This window comes from Chinchilla lanigera, unplaced genomic scaffold (genome assembly GCF_000276665.1).
Source record: "Chinchilla lanigera isolate Chin_1 unplaced genomic scaffold, ChiLan1.0 scaffold00035, whole genome shotgun sequence".
Classification (NCBI taxonomy): domain Eukaryota; kingdom Metazoa; phylum Chordata; class Mammalia; order Rodentia; family Chinchillidae; genus Chinchilla; species Chinchilla lanigera.
Window position 1 is genome coordinate 1428602 of NW_004955436.1, and position 10433 is coordinate 1439034.

Here is a 10433-nt window from a genome sequence, read left to right on the forward strand (position 1 = left end):
CTGATTCACTAAGAGAAACACTGTATTATTATTCAAAGCATTGTTCATTTAATAGAAAATATGTAAGGCTAAGCCCATGTAATTATTTGCAAAATACACTGCTGCATATTTTCTAACCAAAGAAAGGCAAACAAAAACTAAACACAGATTAAAAATTCTATTAACTCTTTCTTCAGCGTGACCATTTATAAGATGAAGTCTTTGTCTTAACCTTCAAAATTTATATTACGGAAGAACCGTATTTTAACAGTTTTATTATTTCTTTAGTTTATTTTTACTACTAACTCCATAATGCTCTCCTTGCTTGCCATGCTCATATGCTTTATGAAATAAACATTCAAGTAGACTGAGTTACTTTCATGGTAAAAGATGCCGGAAAAAATGATTAAAATAAACCAACAAGGGAAATTCCAATATATATTCTATCTAAATATGAAAACAAAAAGAAATGTCAATTTAACTTTTTTTGAAGGGAGGGACATTTTCCTCTCTAAAATCAATCTGGTTTGTGTCTATCATTATGTTAACAGTACTACATTTTTTAAAATGTCAACAGAGAAGATATCCATGCATGAATCACGATCTCTTTACAGCCATGATGCAACAGTGGTGGAGAAACATGCTCTATCAAACACCAGAGGGGGGAGCTGGGGGCTGGGGATTTAGCTCAGCGGCACAGCACCTGCCTGGCAAGCACAGGTTGTGAGTTCATTTCCCAGTACCGGAGAAAAACCAAAAAAAAAAAAAAAAAAAAAACAAACACCAGAGGGGTAAACCACTCTCCTTAAACCAACCAAAGGGAAGATGAGGCAGAAAAAATGAAGCTTAAATCTTCTAATGAACAGTACCCATGAATTTTACTTAGAAAACAAACAATGTAGACTTTTCCAGGGTTTATTCTTCTATTTTTTACACTTAAGATGAAATATATTAACAGCAGAAGTTAATGAAGCAATCTCATAATAATAAGCCAGATAACTATTATTTGCACTCAAACTGAAAAAAACTAGGGTACAAGTGCTAATTCATGAAACTGAAGTTTATCAAAACAAGTGTTTAACAAAGGTCTATTCTGCATCCTGCCCAAGATTATGCATAACAAGTATGTCACACTGTGGAACCAGCTTCTATTAAAACAAGTGCTAGCATATTTCTAAACTAAGATTACCAAATAAATTTTATAAAATCTTGTGCCTTATTTTACTATAAGAGACAAAAGAAAAAAATATGCTAATAAAACATTCTGCAACCAAAGTATTGCCTACATTATTTAAAAATGTATCAAATAACTTTTCCAAAAGGGTATAAAAGGAGCCACTTTAGTGGTGGTTCTTGGAGGGGCATGGAGATGACCTCACTTCCTATCATTTGGGACTATTTAACTTCTCTTACCTTCCACATACTACTAATTTTTCTTTTCTACCACTGCAATTCTGGGCCATTAATGTTTCTTACTTCTATATGTTAAAAATATTGCTTTAAAAAATGTTTCAGGAGTCTTCTTGGGGCAAAACTGTGGAATGGAATCTGGAGCGATCCTCGTAGTGAAGACTCAAGCTCATCACTGACTCTCTTTGTTATTAATCCCCAGAGTCCAGCCTCATCACCTGGTCCATAGCACAGAACACAGACAATCAGCTCTAGAATCTCCTAGGGCATTTCTTAGCCTTTGAGAAAACCCAAACCCAAGTCTCCGCACCAGCACGGGCTGCCACAGTTTAGTCTGCACCACCACAGATGAAGTCTGACCCCTCATTCTCCTGGCATTCAGGCACTAGCTGACAACATCTGCTAAATACCAACTGCCTTACATTTAACTTTGGAGATCACTACAACGAGCTAGCGTCCTCCATCCAAACATCAGCGCCTCCCCTCACATCTCCACAGCACTGACATACGAAGAGGACAGTTCAAAGTTCAGCCCTGCACTCACTTCAGTCAGGCTGCCAGGCATCAGGAACCTCTCCCTAACCTGCAGCACCAAGGTAACTTCAGTCTGCTGTAAAAGATTTGAAAAACAGTCTACTTTGAAACTGTGAAGTTTCAAAAGTGCTGTTTGATTCTCATAAGTTCAATCTATATAAAGCACTGAATTTTTAGATAATTTAAGTTAATTTTTTTAAAATCAGTATTAGTGTTAAGAGTCATTAAAGTCTCCTAATATCCATGGCCCCAAGTAAGCAATAAATTTGTTTTTAAAATGACTACATTAATGGGGAACCCTCACACATGGCATTCCCAGAACCACGACCTTGATCTGAATGCGAGGACTGGCCACGAGCCCACCGCTGCCTCTGGCCACCTCAGCAGCAAATGAGCATGGAGGGTGCTCCTCCCACCCTCATAACTGGGAGGTGGGTGAAGAGGAAGTACACCCTCACTGACAGACACCACAGCGCACACAGCTCTCGGCACATTAGGAGGGTGGAAAAGTATTCAAACAGCTTCAAGTTTGAAAGGTGGCCTTATTAATTTTTCCACTGGGGCATTTTACATCTCTTGCTTCATAAGGTAAGCATAAATCACATATATCCAAATCCAATTAACCTCTGTTAGAAAATCAAGGGTCAGCTGCACTTTTATTTCATATAACTGTGCAGCTAAGGGACAGAAGCAATCATGTGACAGAAGCTCCCACCTGAGGTAATCAGAGATGTACCCGGTGCAGGGGTGCAGTTCAAAAGGCACCAGATCTGAACTCTAAAGCGTGACTCCTTGTCCTGCTCATGAATCCAGTCCTCTGGCTCTGGCTCTGGCTGCTTACTTACTGTTTCACAGTCTAATCCTTACCCACCCTCCCCCCACGAATTACCATGTTCACTCACTTTCTCAAATAGGTTCCTCTAATTACAAAAAAAAGTATAACTGACTAACCTTTGAATATTATTAAACGGGATTTCAAATACAAATCAAATCGATTTAAGAGCCTGACCACCTATGTATGAACTAACATTTAGATATAAAGCCAAGACACAAACAGATTTTGGATTTATTTACTTCCTGTTAATCAGTATTTTTTATAGTCTATAATGGCAACAATTATACACTACCTAATGGTCAATAAGAGTAATGCACTACATTATGGCATATGTAATGCTCTGATACACTAAAAATGTTATAAAATTTGTAACGTGCATTTTTAATACATAACCACATAAAAATGTTCATAGTGAAAAAATCCTTTAGCGAACATACACTGTTTGGTGTAATTAAGAACTTTTAAAAATTTAAGATCCATGCAGGCAAGGCAACTAATAGCCAGCGGTTTGACTAAAGGAATAGCTCAGAACTTAAGCGAAATTTACATGTTTAATTGTTTTAAGAGTTGCCTAAAATAACTGCTTTTAAAAATAAATATTTTTCAAGTTAGATTAGTATAACCAGAACATCTGGGCTTTAATTAGTTTTTTAAAAAAAAACAGAATACAGTAAGATTTCCTGAAAATCATAAAGGGAGTAAGAGGAAGGTAAGAATGCCAAGAGAAATACAGCTCCTCATTCACAAGCCAGAGCCCACAGATTCGTCTGTTAACGTTAAACACAGCTAGGGGCAGTCCTCATTTCGGGCGGCCCAGCTCAAGGATGGGGTAGCTGTGAGGCCCAACGTTCTCTGCTTCACAGAGCCACCAGTCACGCGAAAGCCAACTAGATAACTAGGCTCCATCTGTTGAAACTCTGCTCTTTAATGTTACACACAGGTCAAAGCGTAATCGAGTTAAATGAAACCTCAGGCTTTAGGAGCAAGCGTGAAGGACAAGGGAGTTCTCACTTCTACTGTCCTTCAGCTCATCCTTTCAAGAATATACTATAACGGCAAAAAATATTCGAAATATCCATTAACTCTAAAAATATTCCACTGAGAGACTTTTAAGGGACAAGCAGTGTAGGGAGACTAGGAAAAAAATCAGTCTCTGTTCATAAAGTTTCCAGCAAATAAAATAAATGAATCTGTAAACTCAACTTGCCCCTCCAACTTCTGACTTGTCTGAATTATAAGCGCAATGCACTTATAACTTAAGTAATAAAAGTCAGGAACAAACAAAACAGGGCTCCATACCTACTTCTGAACAACAAAGGTTGCCCTAAACAATAAAACAGGAAGGAAAGTGATACAGGAGAAGCCTAAGTCCCAACCTGCTAGATAGATGTCAAGACGCCTGAGTTCATGCCCCCTGAAATCGAAGAATGAATCCCACGGAACAACAGCAATTAACAGTAGGAAAGATTTATTGAGAGAGCGCTCCTGAGAAACAGGAGGGGTCCTGAAAGTGGGTTGTCACCAAGGTCTTTGTCAGAGGTAATTTATACATCAAAGTCACAACATGGGTACAACAGGGATCAAACCTATAGGACTGTAAGTATAACCACTTAGTTAATTAATACTGAGTCAGTAGGGAAGCAGTCTCATAGCAAGGACACGTGGAAAGAACAAAGGCATTTTTGGAAAGGATCGGTCCAGACACTCTGATCACCCACCTGGACAACTGACGCTAATCTGGGCTTACTGAACCAGCTGGTGCTAATTACAGTATAATCTCAAGTTTCTGCTTTTCCCTTAGGGAGGCATGTGGGCCTGGCCATTGCCTCCATCTTGAGGCCTGGCCTTCTTCAGACGCACCTCCGGCCACAATTCTGATGCACTTTTTATTGACTTCCTTGAGAGCCCAGTTCCTCTCTGACTGTGCACTAATTTCTACCTAACTTAGCTGCTTATAATAAAAGGACTAGAGATCAATAACTCAGCAGCAAAGTAGTCAAACCATTACAGTGGGAACAGAAGGCAAGGCCAGCTGGGAATTCATCTACGTGCAATGCTAGGACATTTAGGTGTTTAACTCAGAAGAGGAAATGGACAAAATGGAAAGTTTCAGCATGCGAGTGACGATCCAGTTGTGCTTGAGAATGTCAACTTGGACATCTGGGTGAAGAAAGGAAAGACTAGTTACTTAATAAGCTCTATGCAAGTTCAAAGAGAGTTCATGAGGCTCTGGGAATAAAGATCTACAGTTGTAACCTGCACTTGCCTTCCCAGTAGTGGGGAGTCCAGCGGAGGACAAGGGTAAGTCTACTGTTTCCATGCTGCATACAAAACACATGTAGTGCCCCAAAGCTTACATGCCAAGCACAGAGACAGTAAATTTAATGTCTGTAGGGGCTCAGCAAAAACCACCGTGCTGAACTGCAATCACCTTAAGAATGGAATAGCAAGGTGGCCACAGGAATTCTGAAGCAAGGGTCTGGAGACGTAAGGGCTGGTTTCCACCATGACATTTGACTTGCGCTACGTGTGTTCTCGTCATCTTTTAGCTTTGGTTCTGTCAGATCCCTTCATATAAAATATACTGTTCTCTTAGAAACCACGGCCATACTGTTGTTATGTGCTTATTTTACCTTGAAGTCAGAATCTCTTCTTCTACTGGAGTTAGCTCGCACTGGCAGTTAACGTCCAAGAGTGAAATGTTTCATTTCCTTATTACTTGCAGACTGACAATTCCCTTGAAACCACTTATGTGCTACAGTGTCTCTATCATTTAGGGTATTTTCTATAGTTCACATGCACACACACCCTCCAATTTTCTTAAACTATCTGGCCCCATGTCTGAGATATTTAATAAGGAAAAAAATCTGTCAAGAATTCAGACAGTGCTGAAAAAGCAAACTGTGGGCTTGCAGACAGACAGGGGGAACCTCCCCAACACCCCAGGGCTGCCCTCAGGGCTTTTCTCCCCTGAGGAGCAAGCCCCACTCTCTCCCCTGCCCCGGAGGGGTCCTAGCGAGAGTGCGGCCCTAGCCTCTTAGTCTCACTCCAGTGTCCTCACAGTCTCATTTTTCTCACGTGTTTTCAACTAATCATTCCTTAGGTAGCTTTAAAATTTAAGACAGTAACTCTCAAAGTTTTCATAGAAAAGCACCCCTGATAGTAAAACTAAAATCTCTGGGTGTCTGGGATGACTAACCTAAAAACAAAAACAGAAACAAAAAACTCCCTATCTTTGAGATCTTGTTTCACAAAGAATTCATTCAAAGTTTGCGTTTTACTATTTTATGTACCTGTCTAATATTAAAATGCTTTAATTTAGTTATCACTTAAGTGATCCTCGTGTTCAAATGCTTCTTTGAATCCTTTACCCACCTGACACCACTTCAAGCTGGAGTTTAAACGCTCAGTGTAAAAGATTACACACATCATGATACACTTCAGTGAGAAAGTAAAAAATATCTTAGGGACACATATAAAAATAAAAACAAAAGCAAAGAAGTAAACTGAGGATTCAAAATGATCACTTCCTTGATTGAGAAGACCAGGGGAGCACGACTAGACCTGTGGCTGAGACCCTTGCTACCATGAATATGCTGCCTTTTCTTAGATGGTGACTTCATGGGTGCTTCTTACTAAAACACCAAAAACTATTACAATTAAAATAACTATGTGAGTAAAAGCACACTATGCATATACCAATGTTGAGAGTGTACAAAGTACTAAGGACTACAGTATTATGAATCCAAGAAAATAATTTTTCAAAAGGCTCAATTCCGGAAGCATGGGCTTACAGTATGACCTTCCTTTACTCTTACCCTCTGAATATAAAGAAAGGTATTTTCCTGAGTATTTTACTCCAGCCTGCTGTCCTAACCATTCATACCCTTCTCCTCCTCCTAAATGGAGGAGGATTACTGAACGAATGCAGCCCTTCACCGTGCCCACCTTATTAGAGCTCCAATTAGCATTTAGGGAACACTTTGGGTCAGTCTGTTCGACATAAGCATGCTACAAAGAGCAAGCAGCAGCGCAAAGAAGTTTCTGAAGTGGCCTCCAAGAACCTGCAGGTTGGTGGGCAGACACATTCACAAACCACAGAGACCACGTAACGGAGGTGCGTGTAAAATTGTCGGGTGTGAGGCAGAGAACCTCCCACAGAAGAGAGGAATTGAAGTAACACTTTGACGGGGACAAGGAGGACATTTCTGCAGAAAGTATTGAGGCTTAAAATAGCACAGGAACCTGTTTAGAGGGTCACAGCACATTGTACACAGGCAGAGCACAGGACACAAAGGAATGTGCCAGAAGACAAAACAACAAAGATAGTACCTAAAATACCAAGCTAAAAGTTCTGGAGCTCAGCCTGCTGGAAACTCATGATTCCTCTTTCAAAGAAGTGCTGTCGCATGAGGCTATAGAAACCTCTAGAATTCCCAACTGTTTTGTGCCATGGATCTTTCTGGCACACTACTGAAACCTACCAATCTGTTCTCAAGACATTTTCGTAGACATAAAATAAAAAGGACTGCAAATAATTTTTTTTTGTCTTTTTGAGGCAGGGTCTTGCTATGCAGTTCACGCTAGCCTTGAGCTCACTTTGTAGCCCAGGCTGGTCTCAAACTCACAACAATCCTCCTGCCTCAGCCTCCCCAGTGCTGGGATTACAGGCGAGCACCACCACACCCAGCTGCAAATAATTTTTGTAGTTACTGCATTCACAAGGGTGTGGAGCCTAAGTGTGGTTTGTGCACAAGGACTCTTCTGATGGGATTCAGGGCACACTACCCCAAAACACAGCACCATGCATTTGAGAAGACAGCAGACAGGGAAGCACTCGCTGCTTCCTCTCGCCCATCTCTCTGAGCTCGGGACAGTGGAATCGCCCTTGACCCCCATTCTCCCCTCCTTGTCTCCGAAGACCAAGACAAGAAGTGCACAGGCTCGCCCTGCCTCAGAGTTTAGGATAAGGCGCTCACACCTTCCCCTCTCCACTCAGACGCTGCACCGCTCTCCACCTCCCCACAAACCCTCAAAGACACAAGTGTCTCTATCGCTGTAGTCCTTGTGAAGGCTCTCATGTCATATACAATAAATGGATGTGCTTTAGTCACTGCTATTAATCTCTTGTTTTGTTTAGTCATAGACGCCTCAGCCATGAACTTCCAATAGGCAAGGAAAAGAAATTTTCCCTTCCCTGTACTTCCCAAGGGCCCAGGATGGAAAGGAGACGGAAAATGTGAAGCGGACACTGGAGAAGCCCAGCACGTAACAGCAGGGCCAGGCGAGCAGGCCAGTGTCCACAGGGAGGGGCTGTGCTGACTCTGCAGACGGTGCCCCGGGAGCTGTCTCCCACCTCTCCAGCCTGCACCTCAGGCCACCACGAGAAACACCCAGTGTGCTCCCCAAGCGTTCTTCAGAACCATCAGCCAGCGAACAGATGGTCCAAGGCATGTCACAACCAGGGCGCTGAACACGGTGTCCCAGACAGCACCCTGGAGGGAGTAAGGAAATCGAGCTCAGTAGAGACTTTAGTTAAAATGTGCAGCAACACTGGTGCACTGTTGGAACAGACGGCCACACCAGGGCAGAGTATGAGCAACAGGAGAAACTGGTGGTGGGATATGCAGGGGCACTGTACTAGCTCTATAATAATTCTGCAAACTTAAAACCATTCTAAAACAACATTTTCAAAAAGTAAAATACATAAAGGAAATATTACATCAAAATTATTTTTAAAAAACAAACCTATGATAAAGGAATTTATGTGCTTCTTCACCAACCCATTAAATAATAATACCTACAGGCAGCTCTAATTAAGCTAATTTCCAAGCGGTGATGGATGTACACAGTATCTCAAACTACTGCAACACCACAACACAGCTTGAACATAAGGCCAGTCACACGCGCATGCATGCTTTTGAAGCCTGCAAACATGAGCTCATGCGGACACCCTTCATCCAGCCTACTGTGGCTCCTGAGTCTCTCCAGCTCAGTGGTGCCAGCGCTATTTTCTTAGAATGATCACAGTGCACTACAATGATCCCTCTCTAAGCTTCCCTTTCAAATGAATATGTAAGGGCAGACCACTTAGAGCAGACTTTCCAGAACCAGTTACAGTGTTCAGCAATCCTTCCATCTCCATCTTCAGAGCTTCTTAGCCGATACCTGCTGCTCTGTGACAGCTACACCCACATGATTTTCACTACAACACACTAACCTATCCAGAACTATAGCCAGACACACATCTAGATCGGATTTCTCAGTTCATCCTCTATAAACCAGCTGTGTTATCGCTGACAAATTACTATAGGCCACTGTAAGTTTCTCGGCTTCAGTACCACTGACAAATGATGAGAGATTTGTTATTATGTAAGAATTGAAATAAAATGGTTGCAAAGTACTGAGCAAAGTGTCAAAAAATTCGTAATTTGGGCTTATTGTAAGGTTGTAAGTTTTCCCTTAGTAATGTTTACAGAGGGTCTTGGCTGAAATACTATTTTCATTTTGTTTTAGTTGATTCTTTAAATAACAGATTTGCTCAAGAGAAGGATTTTATCTTTCTTTGGAAGAAGCCAAGATCATGTCCATTTAAGGGCACAGCAGCAGCTGTGGCAGAGCTGCACTCCACTCGCTCCCAGTAAGCAAAGAGAGGCAGGCTGCGATCGCTCTGCTGTGAGCGTCAGAAAATAACGACAAGCAGCCGCTTGTGAACTGAAGAAGAAATTTAAAAACTTGGAGTTTGTATGTGCGGTGATTTAAGTAAATCTAATATATAAAAAGACTATCTACACAGACCAGAATGATGGCCAGCTTCTCAAAACGGTGCTTTCCTTAGTTCTGCCCTAAGATAAAATATCTCTACAAAGTTCAAAGTATGATTCACTCAGTAAGACTTCACTTAAGTAGACTTTTTCAGGAAAGCAAATGCTAGAATAAAGCAAGCACATCCTTTTAGAAACACTGCACAACTTGTATTTAAGCACAGGCAACTCTGGGTCAATTCCATTATCATGCAAATGATAAAGAATTTACAGCTATTTCCCTCTTTGCTACAAAGTTGTGCTTGATATTGAGTCTGCTTATTAAAAATTTGGCAGGACTCTGGCAATTTAATGCAGCTATTAAAAAACCTTAAATACTTAGATTATTAGTAAATTGCTATTTTTCTTGGGGTAATATACATCAGCTTAAATATGGCAATTATTATTTATAAATGTATTATTAAACTCCTAATCAAAGAAAACATGAATTAAATACTTACTAGTTCATTATAAGATAAAGCTTTTATTTTTTAACCCAAAAACAGTCATCAACCTGATTTTCTCACACACAGGCCCTCCACATACACAAAGATATGAGACACAAGAACAAAATAAGGCAGGAAAGTATAAAATCTGATTTTGTGGAAATGTTTAATTTTTGTCTTATAGCATTATATAGCTTCAGGATCAAAACAGCAGTAACAACAACAAAAACTATTAAAATTCCATTACAGTAACTATCTTGGCCTTCAACATTATCTCCAATAAAACATAATTAACTCTAAGTCTGACGATGCAGAAACCTTTAAGAAACGCTTCTACCACCCAAGCTTGTTTTTTCACTTATCTGCAACATGCTTTTTAAAACTGCAAACAAAAAAGAGTGTCAATCACCTTTCCACACCTAAAAA

General features: G+C 40.6%; 1 protein-coding gene across 8 annotated transcripts in view; it reads right to left on the reverse strand.

Annotated features, from left to right (window-relative positions):
- Positions 1–10433, reverse strand: part of Cep85l (centrosomal protein 85kDa-like) — a gene marked incomplete in the record, with an annotated part of 129581 nt that overhangs the window by 76121 nt on the left and 43027 nt on the right.